Below are 17,946 nucleotides of genomic sequence, written 5' to 3'. Positions count from 1 at the left end.
GTTGAGCGAGCTACGGCTTTTCTCTTTTGGAGAGAAGGAGGATGAGAGGTGACTTGATAGAGGTGTACAAGGTGATGAGGCATAGATCGAGTGGACAGTCAGAGACTTTTTCCCAGTGCGACAATGGCTAACACGAGGGGACATAATTTTAAGGCGATTGGAGTAAGGTATAAGGGGGATATCAGGGGTAAGTTTTTTACACAGAGAGTGGTGGGTGCATGCGACGCACTGCCTGCAGAGGTTGTGGGGGCAGATGCATTAGGGACATTTAAGAGACTCTTAGAAAGGCACATGAATGATAGAGAAATGGAAGGCTATGTGGGAGGGAAGGGTTAGATAGATCTTAGAGCAGGATAAAATGTCGGCTCAACATCATGGGCCGAAGGGCCTGTACTGTGCTGTAATATTTTACGTTCTAACCCATTTTATTCTCCCCTCCATTCCCACCAACTTTTTGGATTCTACCTCTCATCTATACACAGTAGACAATTTATAGTGGTCAATTAACCTACCAACCCACACGTTTTTAGGACGTGGGAGGAAACTGAAGCAGCCGGACGAAATCCACATGGTACAGGGAAAACGTGTCAACTCCATAGAGACAGCACTGGAGGTGAGGATTGAACCTGGGTTGCTGGAACTGTGAGGCAGCAGCTGCACCACTGAGCCACTGCTCCTTAAAGTCTGAAATCCTCCTTCTTAACCTTTTTCATATCCCTATCGCTTCTCACTTTAAGACACTGAATAAAACTTATTCTTTGATCAAACATCAGATGACTATTCTAATGTCGTATTTATGGTCCATTTTTGTCTGATTAAGCTACTGTGGAGCACCTAGGACACTTCCTACAGTAAAGTCACTGAATAAATGTATTGTTGATCATCAAGCTGTGTAAGATATGGATAAGAGTGCTGTTAGTTTATTTCTGCTGTGCCCTGATGTTATCATCAGTTTGCTTCCAATGCAGTTGTAAAGCTACCTTTTATTGCCGTTACTCCCAAAAGGTATTTTCTATATTGTATTAAAGAATTAGCACTGCTTATGGTGCTAATATATAAATCACGCAAGTTCATTATTAAGAGGAGGATTTAATTTAGATAAAACAACATAAGTCACAACACTAAAAGTGTTTATTGCTTGTAATAAATTTATATAGCAACTGTCACATTTTCAGGATGTCCCAGAATACAAGTCTCAATCTCTCCTTTCCACTTGAACTGCCATTTAGGATTTCTTCTGCAGATGCCAAGGGGTTGCAATGCTTCCACTAGCAGGGAAGTCTAATTGCAACATGACAGGTTAGGGACATTATACTTTGTAATCAGAAGAGTTGACAGCAAGTGTGCCTCATGATTTTAACTGTTACATGTTCGGTCTAGACCACAAGGGCAGGCTATTGGCTAGTTATAGTAAACGTGACCCCTCCCATCTTCATCTTGCTCTGTCAGCATAAGCCACGTTCCTTTTTCCCTCTGTGTGCATTTCTAACCTCCCCTTAAATGCATTGATGCTACTGTGCCCAATTACAGCTTGTGGTGGCAGGTTCCACATTCCCATCACTCCTGGGGTAAAGAAGCTTCATATGAGTTCACCGTACATCTTATAAGATAAGATATCTTTATTAGTCACATGTACATCAAAACACACAGTGAAATGCATCTTTTGCGTAGAGTGTTCTGGGGGGTAGCCCGCAAGTGTTGCCACGCTTCCGGCGCCAACATAGCATGCCCACAACTTCCTAACCCGTACATCTTTGGAAAGTGGGAGGAAACCGGAGCACCCAGAGGAAACCCACGCAGACACGGGGAGAACGTACAAACTCCTTACAGACAGTGGCGGGAATTGAACTCGAATCACTGGCACTGTAATAGCGTTACTCTAACTGCTACACTACTGTGCCTGCCCATCACTACCGTGCCTGCCCATAAAATAATCGTGACAGGACTCGAACCTGCAATCTTCTGATGACATCGCATCAAACACTGAAGTCGGGCACCTTATCCATTATGCCACACAGTCACACCATTGGTAAATATCTTATAACATGTATTGTAATTTTAGTTTGCTCCAGAAGTGGAAACTCCTTCTCAATGTTTAACATATTAAACCTCATTATTTTAAAGACCTATTGATTCACCCCTCCCTGAACTACATGATATTTTAGATTTCTTGGTTCTGGTCTCATTTGTGAATTGTTTTTGCACTTCCTCATTGTGAAATCTAGATCTGTGAACAGTACTCCAAGTGAGGTCTAACCAATACATGGTCAACATAACTGCTCTCACTTTTGAGTTCTATTCCTGTAATGCTCCAGTCCTTGGATTGCATTCTGTATGTCCTCATTAACCATGAGCTTTGTATCAGTTTCTCCTGACCCTTTTTGCATCATTACCCCATTTGGACTCTTACTTTCCATGAAGTCAGCAATTAAGTTGTGCAGCATCAATGAGGATTGCACTTAATCCAATTACTGACAGCTATCTTAATCACCCATCATCCCATGCTTACTGACCTATTTTGGTCTCTGCTACAGCAAGGATTTGGCTGTAAAATTCTTATCTCCCTACTCAACCTTTCCCCTCTCTTTTTCACATTTCTCATAAAGAGACCATTTGGCTCCTCGAGTTTATGCTAGTTCACAGTTCAGTCTCGTTCCCCCACTTATTTCCGGTTAACCTATTCTCACTCTCACAACCATCAATTCCCCCACTTCCACCCGATTCTCCACCCACTCACACAAACTATGGTAATTTACAATGGCCAACCGATATGTCTTTGGGATGCGGGAGGAAATGGGAGTATCCAGGGGAAACCCACGTTATGACAGGAAGAATTGGAAACGGCACAGATAGCCCTGGATGTTGGGATTAATTCTGGGTAAATGGAGCTATGAGGAACCTGCGAACTGTGTTGCCACTTTGTAATCTTTGTAACTTCCTCCAACTCACCAAGACTTGCAATTTTAGGGTTCCCCCAGAATGACACTAGTTACCTATTCTCTGTGTTGGTTCGGCTGACTGTGAGCAAGATACTTCTAGGTTGAATATATTTATTCCTTATTGGTAGTAGAATATTAGCAGCTGGGGTCACAATAGCCTCTCTGTCCAATAATGATAAAACCTTTTCAGTATTTGCAAATAGTCACGTTTTTGTATTGTTTGCAAATATTTCTCTCTCTCTTTCTCTCACTCTCTCTCTCTTTCTCTCTCTCTCCTCTTTTTCTCTCTCCTCTCTCTCTCTTTCTTTTTCTCTCTCTTTCTCTCTTTCTCTCACAGACACACACACTCTCTATTTATCACACATACACCCCCCCACACACACACACACACACACACACACCCACACACACACACACACACATTAGGTGATGTTTCAGTGGAAAACTACAGAAAAACAATGTCAATTCTGAAATAAAAACACGCAATTTTCAATATATCATAGGAAGGGCAGGGTGGGAGATAAATCACCTTTTGTACATTTGATACTTTTAAATCCAGCTCTTAAATTAGGGCTTTGCTAGTCAGAAAAGCTACGTAAACAATTGAAATTGCTGTTTTATTGTCTCATTAACCTTAAACTTTAAGCCTCACTGAAAGCTCCTAGGAAACGTTATTCTCAGACAATAAAACAGTCACATCTATCTGGTCTATAAATACAGAGTAATGATAGTGTTTTTGTAAAATATGTACATAGTGTTAATGTATAAATGATAGGGAAGACAAGCAAATCAAGAAGGACAGGGGGTTATTTGTACACCTGGTATACTGGAAGTCTTCGTGAAGTTACATTACAAAGTGCTTGCAGGGTACGGAAATTTCCATTTCTTCCCCAAATAATGGGGTTGGATTATTGTAATTTATTTCTGGTGTCACAGAGAAGCTGCTGACTTTCAGTTTTAACAGTTCACTGTTTGCTAACTGATGTCTGGTTGCCACCTTCTTCCCAATAGTTGTGGAAATTTCCATGGCCTTCGTCACAATAGGTTGGATGCTAGTCAGGAACACAGTACTGATGCTGAGGATACACATCAAAAATGAAAGGTCTCATTGTTTCTGAAGTGATTATTTTACTGAAGAAGCAATTTGTTTTCTTGCCTTAATCTTTGAAAAGGTATTCATTGTAATTTGGTGCTTTCAAAGGGTTTGCACTGGCTCGCTTACAGCGACCTGGCAGCTGAGGCAATGGATTCAAACTGAACTCAAGGTTGTCTTTCCAGTCCCATATTGAAGAAGTGCTGCATTGTGTGTTTGAGCTGCCCATTCAGACTGGATGTTACTTGAGACTCTGTCCATCTGTTCAAATGGATTTGAGAGATTCCACTGTATTTCCTCAGGAAAAAGAAGGAAAGTTCCTTGGATGTCTTGGCCAAACTTTATTCCAACTCTCAAAAAATCATGTTAATTTATATTTCATCTTTCACTTTTTTTACCCCCCAATTATCTCAAATTCGACGTTGGGATTAATTCCTACTGTTCTCTTTTCAAGAAAGCTGTGATTTCACGACACTTCTTGAGAATTGGCAATGGTAGTGGTTAGCGTAACGCTATTACAGTGCCAGTGACCCGGGTTCAATTCCAGCCGCTGTCTGTAAGGAGTTTGTACGTTCTCCCCGTGTGTCTGCGTGGGTTTTCTCCGGGTGCTCTGGTTTCCTCCCACATTCCGAAGACGTATGGGTTAGGAAGTTGTGGGCATGCTGTGTAGGTGCCGGAAGCATGGCGACACTTGTGGACTGCCCCCAGAACACGCTGCGCAAAAAGACGCATTTCACTGTTTGTTTCGATGTACATGTGACTAATAAAGATACATTAAAATGCTTTATATTGATGGCATGAAACAATGTTAGAGTTTATCCTAATGCTATTTTAAAAGTTCTGTAAACAGCATGATCTTGTGAGGTTCCCAGAGCAGTATTGCTGTTTCTCTTTCCTGTGTAAAGCTCGGTTGTGTTATTTTCAGCATGCGCTATTGCTATAATTTATAGCATTTCTTGCAGCTTCTAGCACTTAGTCTAGCAGCTGTGACCTCAGCTGCTGGTCTTTAAAGAAACACACCGCAAAACAAGCAACACTTTACCAGCTATTTGGATGTGTTGCTGCGTAATAATTGGATAGTAGAATGATAAGAAAGGATTTGGAAATTACTTCCAGAAGAACTTGGTTGGTTAATGAATAACAGTCCCTGCAGGAGGTCTGTTCTTTGTGCAAAGGAGCTATGGAGCTGAAGGGAAGTAGGTAAATCCTCCTCTCCTTGAAACTGAGAGAACTGCAGATACTGGAAATCCAAAATAAAAGCAGAAAATGTTTGGGGTCTTCTGCAGGGTAGGTAGCAGCTGTGGAAAGAAGAGCAAAGTTGATGTTTCAGGTTGAAGGTCATCAGTAACTGGGCAAGTGATAAAAGTTTTTGGTTGTGGAGAGGGTGGGAGCTGGACCAATAGGATAAAAGGAAATCACAAGGTTACTGAGGCGATATGCTTTTTGTAGACCTAGCTAATTAGTGGATTAATGAAGGTAGTTAGAAGGCAGTTAGGCTAGAGAAGAAATTTTGGAGGCCCTTGCGGAGATACTTGCTTCATCATTAGCTACTGGTGAAGTTCCTGAAGACTAGAAGGTGGCTAAGGTTGTTCTGTTGTTTAAGAAGGGTAGCAAGGACAAGCCAGGGAACTACAGGCTGGTCAACCTGACATCAATAGTGGGGAAGTTACTGGAGGGAATTCTGAGAGACAGGATCTACCAGCATTTGGATGGACAGAGTCTGATTAGGAGCAGTCAGCATGGCTTTGTGCGTGGAAAGTCGTGCTTGATGAAGCTTTCAGAGTTTTTTGAAGAGGTAACCAAAAAGGTAGATGAGGGTAGGGCAGTGGATGTTGTCTCCTTAGACTTTAGCAAGGCCTTCGACAAGGTCCCGCATGGCAGACTGGTCTGGAAGGTTAGGTCCCATGGAATCCAGGGAGAGTTAGTTAGGTGGATTCAAAATTGGCTCGGAAGTAGGAAACAGAGGGTGGTGGTTGAAGGTTGTTTCTCGGAATGGACGCCGGTGACTTGTGGTGTGCCGCAGGGGTCGGTGTTGGGACCCTTGTTCCTCGTTATTTATATAAATGATTTGGATGTGAATGCACAAGGCTTGATCAGTAAGCTTGCAGATGACATGAAACTAGGAGGTGCTGTTGATGGTGAAGTAGGTTATCATAGATTACAGGGGGATATTGATCAGTTCGGGAAGTGGGCTGATGAGTGGCAAATGGATTTCAATACAGATAAGTGTGAGGTGATGCATTTTGGAAAGTCAAACCAGTGTAGGACTTATGCTTTTAATGGTAGGGCACCAGGGAGTGTAATGGAACAGAGGGACCCAGGAGTACAAGTGCATAGTTCGTTGAAAGTGGCAACACAGGTAGACAGGGTGGTGAAAGTGGTGTTTAGCCTTCATCAGTCAGGGCATTGAGTATAGGAGTTGGGAAATTATGTTGCAGTCTTATAAGTCGTTGGTAATGCTGCACTTGGATTACTGTGTACAGTTTTGGTCACCGTGTTATAGGAAAGACATGGTTAAACTGGAAAGAGTGCAGAAAAGATTTACGAGGATGTTACCAGGACTAGAGGGCCTGAGTTATGGGGAGAGGTTGGCCAGGCTAGGTCTTTATTCCTTCGAACGTAGGAGAATGAGGGGTAAACTTATAGAAATGTTTAAAATTATGAGAGGCAAAGATAAGGTGGATGGTAGCAGTCTTTTTCCCAGGGTTAGGGGAGTCCAACTCTAGTGGGCATAGATTTAGGGTGAGAGGGAAAAGATTTAAAAGGGGCCTGAGGGGCAACATTTTCATGCTGAGGGTGGTGAGTATATGGAACGAGTCACCAGAACAAGTGTTACGATAGTACAATAGTGTCATTTAAGAAGCACTTGGATAGGTACATGGAGGGGTGGGCAACTGGGACTGGCTGGGTGGGCATTGTGATTGGCATGGGATTGTTGGGCAAAAGGGCCTGTATCTGTATTGTGCTGCTCTATGATTCTATGACTCCAGAGAGAGAGAAAAAAATGGGAAATATTAAAGCTGTGAAATGCCGGTCAGAAATGGAATTTGCCAATAGACCCTAAGACATCCAGAAATGGACACAATATTACTCCACTTTCAGTTATTGAGATTTGCAGCTGTTACAAAAATCTACATTTCTGAAAGGACAAAAATAGCAAAAAGGTTCTTTTGGCCTCTGTGTTTCAAAATGTACACTAATGTTCATGTGTGAAAATGGTCTGGGAAAATCTAGGTGGACCAGTAAGCCTGTGTCCGTATCATCAGGATCACTGTCACTTCACTGCGTATCCCTCTCCTGCTCATCGCATCACCACTGTCTCAGAAGCAGCCATGCCACCACTAGGGAAGAAACCAAAATTATTTTCACAGACTAATTTGGCAGAAACACACATGAAATTCTCCTGCACTATTCATAGGTGAGGTGAGCAAAGGGGCCATTGTAATCATTAAGTACCTCACCTAATTTATTGTTATGCTGTGATATAATCTACATCCAGGAACTCTACCAGATCTCATAGTTGTACAGTACAAACACAGGTCTCTTCTTTGCCCACAGCCCTGGATCCATGCCGATTATCATTTACATTAATTCCATTATTTTTCATTCTCCCACGTTCCTGTCTCTTTCAGTTGTTTCTGTAAACCTGGACTTGATGCTCAACATACAACTTACTTTTGCACTGGCCTATTAAATACTGTAAGCAGTTTGATTTCTTGCCCAACCCCATGTTTATATAATTTGTTGTGTTCCACTGTCTTCCCCTGACCATTCTAATTAGTCTATCCAACTGATTTTTTTCCTATTATTTTAAAAAGCTCAATCAATTCTCTTCAGTCAGTTCAGTTCTAGGGTAAAAATCACTCTGTCCTAAGTCTAGTTTGTAACTGTGTGAAATTTTAGACCAAGTCTCAATATAGCAACGTTCCTCTGCATCTTTCCAAGCATATCCCCATCACTTAACATGTAGGAGGACTAAAATTGGATACAGCATTTTAAATGAGATCAAATCAACATTTAGAGGAATAATGTCCTCATAAAAGATCAATGGCCATGGTCTTACAGAATGGTGAAGTAGGTACAACAGACTGAATGACCCAATGCTGCTGCTAGTTCATATGATCTAGATAGTTCTGTACTTGTTTTTGGGAACAATGTTTAAGGAAGGGCGTCAAGGTTTTGCATAGGGTACAGGCGAGGTTTACCTAGTTGATCCTGTAGGTTAATGAGAAAATAGAGAAGCTAAGAATGTTAAAATGAGACCTAACATGGGCACGTGAATGAGAGGAAAATGGAGGGATATGGGCAATCTGTAGGTAGGAGGGATTAGCTATGTCGGCACAACATTGTGGGCTGAAGGGCCTGTTCTGTGCTGTACTGTTCTATGTAACACTTGACCTCACAATCTATCTTGCCATGGCCCTTGCACATTATTGTCCACCTGCACTGCACTTTTTCTGTAATTGTAACACTACATTCTGCATTCTGTTATTACTTTTCCCTTGTACTACCTCAAAGTACTTATGTTTTGAAATAATCTGTATGGATTGCTTGCAAAACTAAGTTTTTCACTGTATCTCATGTGACAATAATAACAATAAACCAATTGCTTTGCGTGGGATCAACCCCAGGGATGTATCCTGATGCTTCAGCAGTAGGATGGCAATACTGGCTGCAACTGTTGAGGTGTTCATCTGCTGTGTTATCTTTGCACGTTATCGCATTCAGCATTCAATAGGGTGGCGCCACTAGTAGAGCTGCTGTATGGCACGGTAGCGTAGCGGTTAGCGTAACATTATTACAGTGCCAGCAACTGTAAGGAGTTTGTATGTTCTCCCCGTGTCTGCGTGGGTTTCCTCTGGTTGCTCTGGTTTCCTCCCATGTTCTAAAGACGTATGGGTTAGGAAGTTGCGGGCATGCTATGTTGGCACTGGAAGCGTGGCGACACTTGCGGGATGCCCCCAGAACACTCTACGCAAAGATGCATTTCACTGTGTGTTTCGATGTACATGTGACGAATAAAGACATCTTGTCTTATCATGGCACTAGAGACCCGGGTCCAATCTTGCCCTCGGGTCAGGAATCAGGCAGTGACCTGCAGCAGCTTCCATACTTCCCCACTGCAATTCACGGATGTAAAAGTATGGTTCACAGCTCAGCAGCAGGTCTCTTTTGAACCATTGGCAAAATATTCCAGGCTGTTTTTTTAAAAAAATATATATTACTTTTCTGGCCTTGTACATCATAAGAAGTCCCAGCTCAAAAATAAATGAGCCTTCATGATCCAAACACAGATCAGAGAAAACCATACTGCCTGCTTAGCAAGTGAGCCATCTCTAAAGACTGGGGCTCAGACCTGTGAACAACTGGTGGAAATGAGGCAGGGCACATGGTTAAATACACCTTGCAATGTTTCAAGAGGAGTCTTGGGTGGGGATTGACTCTATTTGATATGCAGTTTTTCAAATGTGCAAGTACATCAACTTACACCTGCGAGTGCTTGGTTTCTACAGAGATACTAACTGACATATTAATGACATAAGTATGTTGCACTCCCTGAGAAGAACCTAAAGAACAGCAGCAGAACTAGACTATAAGGCCCTTTAAACCTCCTCTGCTATTCAATAAGATTTTGGCTCTGGCTCCCCTTTCATGCCTGTTCCCCATAAAACCTTTGACACCTGAAGATCTGCCTATCTTTGCCTTGAACACATTCAATGACTCTGCCTCACTAGCTCTCTGGGGCAGAGAATTCCAGAGATTCACTGCCCTAAGAGAAGAAGTTCCTCTCATCTTAAACGGTTAACCCCTCAAAGACTGTGCCTGCGTTACGAGTGGGTTCCACTTTTACAGAAGTCTATAGTCAATTTTGTACATTAGTCAGAAAATGTGCAAAATCACTCTCTATATGGTAACTATACTTCTACAGTATTGTAACGAATGGTGTCGATTAAGCACATTCTGATGAGAAAGAACAGAGAGAGAGGAAACTAGTTCTGCTGTTTATAACACAAGAGAGACTGCAGATGCCGGAAATCTGGAAATCTGGAGGAACTCAGCAGGTCAGGTAGTATCTATGGAGGGAAATGAACAGTTGACAATTTGGGCCGAGACCCTTCATCAGGACTGGCCCAAGGTCAGGAAATGCATTTCATGCGTCTGCTGCTTGTAGGAACGGATGTATTACCTATAATGGACTTTTGAATTTAATAATATTTATGGGAGCTTGTTCATACGTGGGGGTGTCCTTAAGTCGGGTGTTTGTAACCCAGGGACGGCCTGTATTCTGAAACTATGCCCCCTGGTGGCTACTGTAATTAACAAAATGACAAAATACAAGAAGACATTATTGAACCTGCAGAATAGGCAAATTAACTTCAACCCAACTAAATCTGATGCGTTTTGGTAGGAAGAGAAAGCAAGACACATACATCTGGGAGAGTAGGAATCTTGAACCGAGAAATTCAATAATTTCGTCAATTTTGTTTTCAGTCACATTGAAAATTGACTTTATCTGACGTGCAATACAATGGTACTTGTCACTGGGTAATTTGGCATCATTCTAGAAATTTAGACAAGCACTTCCTGTGCTGAGTCAAAGCTGAGGTGATTTCCATATCAGTCATGCACTGTTTGACACCATGCCAGCTGCAACTCTCCTTTTGTATCATTCTTGGGAAATTAGACTAAGTTGTACCCTGAACAACCCGTTCTTGGATACTGGTTAGAACAGAAGACAAAGAAGCAGGAGAAACAGGCCATTCGCTCCCCTTTACCTGCTCTGCCATTCAATATGATCATGACTGATCTTTTACCCACATTCTTGTATTAACGGAATATCCCACAATTTGCTTAATATCTAAAAATTCATTGATCTCTGAGTATTCACAGAGATGGAGCCTCCATAGCCCCTTGGACAGAATTCCAAAGATTTGCCTCCCTTTGGGTGAAGTGTCTTCTCATCTCTGCTCTGAATGTCTGGCCCTTTATTTTGAGGCTGTGACCCTGGTTCTAGATGCCCAGGGTCTCAGAGAGTGGTGAGTGCGTGGAATGGGCTGCCGGAAACGGTGGTGGAGGCTGATACGATAGGGTCTTTCAAGAGACTGTTAGATAGGTACATGGAGCCAGGTAAAATAGAGGGCTATGGGTAAGCCTAGTAATTTCTAGGGTAGGGACATGTTCGGCACAGCTTTGTGGGCCGAAGGGCCTGAATTGTGCAGTAATTGTTCTATGTTCTATGTTCTAACCTGGCCATGTGACTGGGCATAGAACCTGGGCATGTCTAAAGCAACACCCCTTCAAGTGCCGTATGAATTTACTATATTTCAATGAGATCAGCGCTCAATTCTGCTAAACTCTAGAGTATATAGCCCAGTCTGGGTATCCTCTTTAGCAACATGCTTGCCATCCCTAGAATCAATCTTCAGTTCACTCCCTCATTTGCAAGCGTATTCTTCCTTGTGTAGGGAGACAAAATCTGTATATAATATTCAAGGTGAGGCTTCACCAGCAGTCTATGTTCACTCCACGTTCACCAGCAAGATGTCACTTCTTTTGTATTCATTTCTTCTTGCAATAAAGGTCAACATATTGCATGTCTCTTTAACTATGTGCTAAATCTTTTAGTCATTAGATACAAGGACAACAACAGCACTTTTGATATTTTCATAATTTAAAAATTAATCCACCTTTCTTTTTTTTTAACCGATGCAAATGACCTTGTATTTTTTCCACAATCTTCCTTCCATGCCCTTTCCCATTCACTTATATTGTTTATAAGCCTTGCTGCATCTTTTTCGCAACCCATACTGCCACCCAGCTTCATATCATTAACAAACTTGGATATATTGCGTATGATCCCCTCATTCAATTGATTAATGCAGGTTATGAACAGTTTGATTCCAAATACCAGTCCCTACAGCACCCCACACATCTGAGCCTGCCAACTCAAAAATGACCTTTATTCCATTTTTGAAGATGAAAGAGGTTGCAGATGCTGCAACCTGGAACACAAAACAACCCTGGAAGAACTTAATGGATCAAGCAGCATCTGTGGAGACAAATTACTCCTTTTGTACTTTTTTTCAAGCACATCATGGAAGCCCTGATCTCTAACAACAACTCCCTTCTGGCTCCTAATCTTTCTTGCTTAACTAACTCAGGCCCTGATCGTTGACCTAATGCTGGTGGCTTTTGCTCCCACAACCCCCCCACCCCACCCCTCCGACCATCCTTAATCCCGTGTAGAACATTTATAACAACAAAATGTACAATGCCATTTCATGCAGGATCTTGGTGTTTGAGAGCACCTGATACTCAAGCTGTCAACAATGTAAGAATAGGAAAGGGTATCTGGGTGAACAGTTCCAAAAATCGTAAAAAAGTAGCAATACTGGTAGATAAGGACATTTAAAAAAAATCAAAAAGTATTTCCAAAGAAAATTATAAATTCAGATGTTACCTTAAGGCTGCAGTTGGGATTTTGTTGCAGTACAGTGAATGGTTCTGATCTCCCTATTGTAAAAAAACATGCTGATGTTCTGGAGAACAAGGAAGAATATAACAGAATTACGTGACAGTGCTGATGAAAGGTCATTCATCTGGAAAGTGGTCCCAATTCAATTCTACACAGCTCACCTTGCACTTTATTGTCTACCTGCAATACACTTCCCTGTAGCTGTGACACTTTACTCTGTACTCTGTTATTGTTTTTACCTGTACTACCTCAATGCACTCTGTACTAACTCATTGTATCTGATCTGTACGAACGATATGCAAGACAAGTTTTTCACTGTACCTTGTACAAGTGACAATAATAAACCAATACTAATACCAATACCTTGGATATGCTCCATGCTAGTCTCCGCAGTCACACCAGCCACAGTGGTGCAGTTAATAGAACTGCTGCCTTGCAGTCCTGAGGACTTGGGTTTGATCCTGACCTCTGATGCTCTGTGTGGGGTTTGCGCAGTCACTCCGTGACTGTGTTGGTTTCTTCCAGGTGCTCCGGTTTCCTCCCATGTCCCAAAGATAGGGCTGCTGTAAATTGCCCCTTGGTATAATTAAGTAGGTAGGCAATGTTAAGGATTTTTCCAGAGTTATGAAATTATATGGACAACAGGTGTTAAACCTTTCTTCAGGAAATAAAACCTGTTCACAATTCAACTTCCACTGATACTTAAAGGCCATTAGCACCAATCACTGGGTGTGGGACATTCTTATTCTGTACCATTGTAACTACACAGGGGAAGAGAATAGATGAATGTTCGTGTTAATTGGTGCACATTGAACCTTTCACGATGAGATCGGGGAAGCCATTAAGTGGCCATCTCCTGTTTTAACACATTCTTAAAGGCATACCCCCACCACTTAGGAGGGCAGAAGCCAGAATAAGAAGGTTGGGGTGGGGGGTGGGGGGGAGGGAGAGGAGCACACGCAGGTAGGTGATAGGTGAGCTCAGGTGATAGGTGAGTCCAGGTGAGAGGGGGAAGGTAGGTGGGTGGGGGAGGGGGGGGGAAGATGTAATAAGCTGAGAGGTGATAGGTAGAAGAGGCAAAGGGTTGAAGAAGGAGGAATCCGGTCAGAGAGGGCAGTGGACAATGAAATAAAGGATGGGGGAAGGGAGGAGAGGAGATGGGCAGGTCATCAATGCAGGCTTCTGGCTTCTGCCTTCTTCCTTCCCAGTTCTGATGAAGGGTCTCGGCCCGAAGCGTCGACTGTTTATTTCTCTCCATGGATGCTGCCTGACCTGCTGAGTTCCTCCAGCACTTTTTGTCTGTGTATTGCTCCAGATTCCAGCATCTGCAGAATTTTTTGTGTCTCTATATTTTGGGTGTCTGGACTTTGTGCTCAGAAGCTCTCAGACCAGCCACCATTATTTGAATATTCAAAAGTGTTCTGTCAATTGGAATGTAAATTGGGATTGTAAATCTGCAAATTGTAATTGTAATCCCAATTGTAATTCTGCAAAATTACCTGTCTACATTCAAAATGTTAAAGTTAAGAAGGTAATTATAGCCATTGAAATGGTAATTAATCATTTATTGTTATCTTTGTGCGTAAAAAGTATAAAATATTATGTGGGGAGAGGAGAAGTATCTTCTCCAGAAGATCTGCTGCATTGAATAAAGATCTTTTATATCGCCCAGCTACAGCTTCTGTGTGGCTCAGTTCAGTAGTCACAACAGGCAGCGAGACAGGGAATAAGTTACAGTTCTCTGGGGAAGTGAGGAGAGGGATAATGGATCTGACGTGGTTGCTATATTGGGAACTGTCATGGACCTGATGGGCTGAATGGCCAACACCTGTGTCATACATAACAGCTGTGTGGCTCCCCAATGTCCTGCAGAAGTTGCTGTTGCTTACATCCCTCATGGTGAGTGGTGACCTCTGTGTGTGGTTGCAACAAACTGTGTGTAGAGCTGGAGTGTGCAAACGCCAAGACTCATTGCGTGCTGAGGTTGTACCTGTCCCCAGTGTTGTGCAGGATGGGGTTGGCCTTGTGGCTGTGCAATGTTCCATCAGACCTTGCTGCACTACCTGTCCTTTATTCAAGTGTCTGAGGAAAAACACTGTTCGACCATCAGTCGGTGGTCAGCGTAAAATGCCTTGAGGGAGAAGGAGATGGTGGATCGTGCAGATTGGTTCCCCAAGCAGACTGTCAAAGACGTTTGGCAGAAGACCTCATCACCAGAATTTACAACCTTACTTGGCTGGCAGTGTAAGGCCCACCCACCCAACTCCCCTTCAGATCCTCATCCTTAATCCCACTGCACTCTGCCCTTGCGGACCATGAGTTTGACAATGGCATGCCAGTGGATCTACTTTGTTAGGGGTTTGAGGAGATTTGGTATGTCACCAAAGACTCTTACAAATCTCTATAGATGTACGGTGGAGAGCATTCCCACTGGTTGCATCTCAGCTTTGTATGGAGGCTCCAATGCACAGGATCGCAAGGGCTGTAGACTCAGCCAGATCCATCAACTCTCCCCACCATTGCGGACATCTTCAAGAGGTGGCGCCTTAAGAACGCAGCATCTATCATTAAAAACCCTCACCATTCCGGGACATGCCCCCTTCTCATTACCACTGTTGGGGAGGAGGTACAGGAGCCTGAAGACCCACACTCAATGATTCAGAAGCAGCTTCTTCCCCTCCGCCATCAGATTTCTGAACAGTCCATGAACACTATCTCGTTATTCCTTTGTACTACTTATTTATTTTTGAAATTTATTGTAATTTTATGTCTTTGCACTGTACTGCTGCTGCAAAATAACAAATGTTATGTCATATAAGTCAATGATAATGATTCTGATTCTCATGCCAAGAAGGGCTGGAAAAAGATGCAGTGGGCCTAGTCGAGGTTTGTCCCAAACAGCTACATAATAGATGACTGTGATCTTTTGGGTCCAGGGGACGCAAATTGACACAAATATCAACTGCTGCTGGAAGATAGTTAACTCGGTGAAAGACGTACTTTGGTCTGTTGGAAACTTGTTGGCCTTCCAGTGTAAGGTGATGTCCACAAGCCAATGCTGCTGACTGGCACATTCCAAAGTGTGGGACTACGTGCTGAAGCTCAGTGCAGGCACCACAAAGGCTCTGTGGGGAAGGATCACAGTCTAGGGTCCCGTCACCACGAGATACTGAAGGGCTGGGCCCTGTGTAACAGGCTCTCAAACACTTCACAGAAGCATTGTTTAAGGAGGAAATGTGAGTAGCAGTGATTCATTATCAGAAAATGTATTGAATTACTGATATAATTAGAGAAAGGTGTGTCCTGTTTAAATTTAGTGTGTATATTATGGATAAAGTGCAGGCATGGTAGTGTAGCGGTTCGCGTAATGCTTTACAGCGTCAGTGACCCGGGTTCAATTCCGGCCCTGTCTGTAAGGAGTTTATATATTCTCCCCGTGTCTGCATGGGTTTCCTCTGGGTGCTCTGGTTTCCTCCCACATTCCAAAAGACGTACAGGTTAGGAAGTTGTGGGCATGCTATGTTGGTGCTGGAAGTGTGGCGACACTTGTGGGCTGCCCCCAGAACACTCTATGCAAAAAATGCATCTCACTGTGTGTTTCAATATACATGTGACTAATAAAGATACCTTACCTTATAAAGTATAGTTTTGGAATAAAAAAAAATTTAGCAAAACCCCTTTGTCCACATATCAATTGGGCAATCATCTGTTTAGAAAATTGTTGAGGGCCTCCATGAAAAGGAGATGATGGATGCTGTTGGCAAGTTCCCTGGGCAGACTGGCACAATACCGCACCAGCAGAACATTCAAAGAAGCACCAAGTCCTTGCTTGACTGCTGGTGGTAAGTGCCCTCCATGTCAGGCTGTAGTGCAGATGAGGCCATCGTCCATCTGCCTCTGCGTTTACCAAGGAGGTCTGAAAAGGGCTGCAGTGGGCTTTGTTGAGGCTCACCCAGAACAGTTAGATAACATGGTACTCCATGCTCTATGGATTGATCCATTTATCGCTGTAAACTGCCGTTAAACTTACTGAAGCCCTGTTCCCCATGCTCCCCTACCGTGCAACATCTTAAGTAAATTACAAGTGTCTTGGTGCATTAATAGGAGTAACGTCCAATAGTCTGGAAAATCTGTCAGTCTGGCACCATCAAACTTGAGGATGCTGGATTATTAGAGTTTTACAGTGGTCTACCTGCTTTATACAATGTAATTAGTGCTTATGTAATTGATAACTTAGATGATCAAATGGTAGGTGCTTTTTGACCTGCGTACTTTGCAGGGGCAGTGGCTCATTAATGGGTCTGAGTTGTGGGTGTGGGGGTCAAGCATGAATGAGTGCAACTTTCGTCAAATGTTAAACTAAGCAACATCTCTGCTAAACTGCAGCATTAGTAAACAAAGTATCATCCAATGATGGACAGTGGCAGTGTCCTTGGACAGGGGGTCAGAGCGTTATAGCCTTGTGGGAGGAGAGAAAAGGATACTGAGGGAAACCATACATCAAGGAAAACAGAACTTGTTGTCTGGGAGATTGCGTACCAGATGTTAGACATAGAAACATAGAAAAACTACAGTACAATTCAGGCCCTTCGGCCCGCAAAGCTGTGCCGAACATGTCCCGACCCTAGAAATTACTAGGCTTACCCATAGCCCTCTATTTTTCTCAGCTCCATGTACCTATCCAACAGTCTCTTAAAAGACCCTATCGTATCCGCCTTCACCACCGTTGCTGGCAGCCCATTCCATGCACTCACCACTCTCTGAGTCAAAAACTTACCTCTGACATCTCCTCTATACCTACTTCCCAGCACCTTAAACCTATGTCCACTTGTGGCCACCATTTCAGCCCTGAGGAAAAGCCTCTGACTATCTACCCGCTCAATACCTCTCATCATCTTATATACCTCTATCAGGTCCCCCCTCATCCTCAGTCGCACCAAGGAGAAAAGGCCAAGTTCCCTCAACCTGCTTTCGTAAGGCATGCTCCGCATTCTAGGCAGCATCCTAGTAAATCTCCTCTGCACCCTTTCTATGGCTTCCACATCCTTCTTGTAGTGAGGTGACCAGAACTGAGCACAGTACTCCAAGTGGGGTCTGAACAGGGTCCTATATAGCTGCAACAATACCTCTCGGCTCCTAAATTCAATTCCCCGACTGATGAAGGACAATACACCATATGTCTTTTTAACCACAGAGTCAACCTGCGCAGCCGCTTTGAGCATCCTATGGACTCGGACCCCAATATCCCTCTGATCCTCCACACTGCCAAGAGTCCTACCATTAATACTATATTCTGCCATCATATTTGACCTACCAAAATGAACCACTTCACACTTATCTGGGTTGAACTGCGTCTGCCACTTCTCAGCCCAATTCTGCATCCTATCTATGTCCCTCTGTAACCTCTGACAGCCCTCCAAACTATCCACAACACCCCC

This window comes from Pristis pectinata, chromosome 3 (genome assembly GCF_009764475.1).
Source record: "Pristis pectinata isolate sPriPec2 chromosome 3, sPriPec2.1.pri, whole genome shotgun sequence".
Lineage (NCBI taxonomy): Eukaryota > Metazoa > Chordata > Chondrichthyes > Rhinopristiformes > Pristidae > Pristis > Pristis pectinata.
This window is presented reverse-complemented; position numbering follows the sequence as displayed.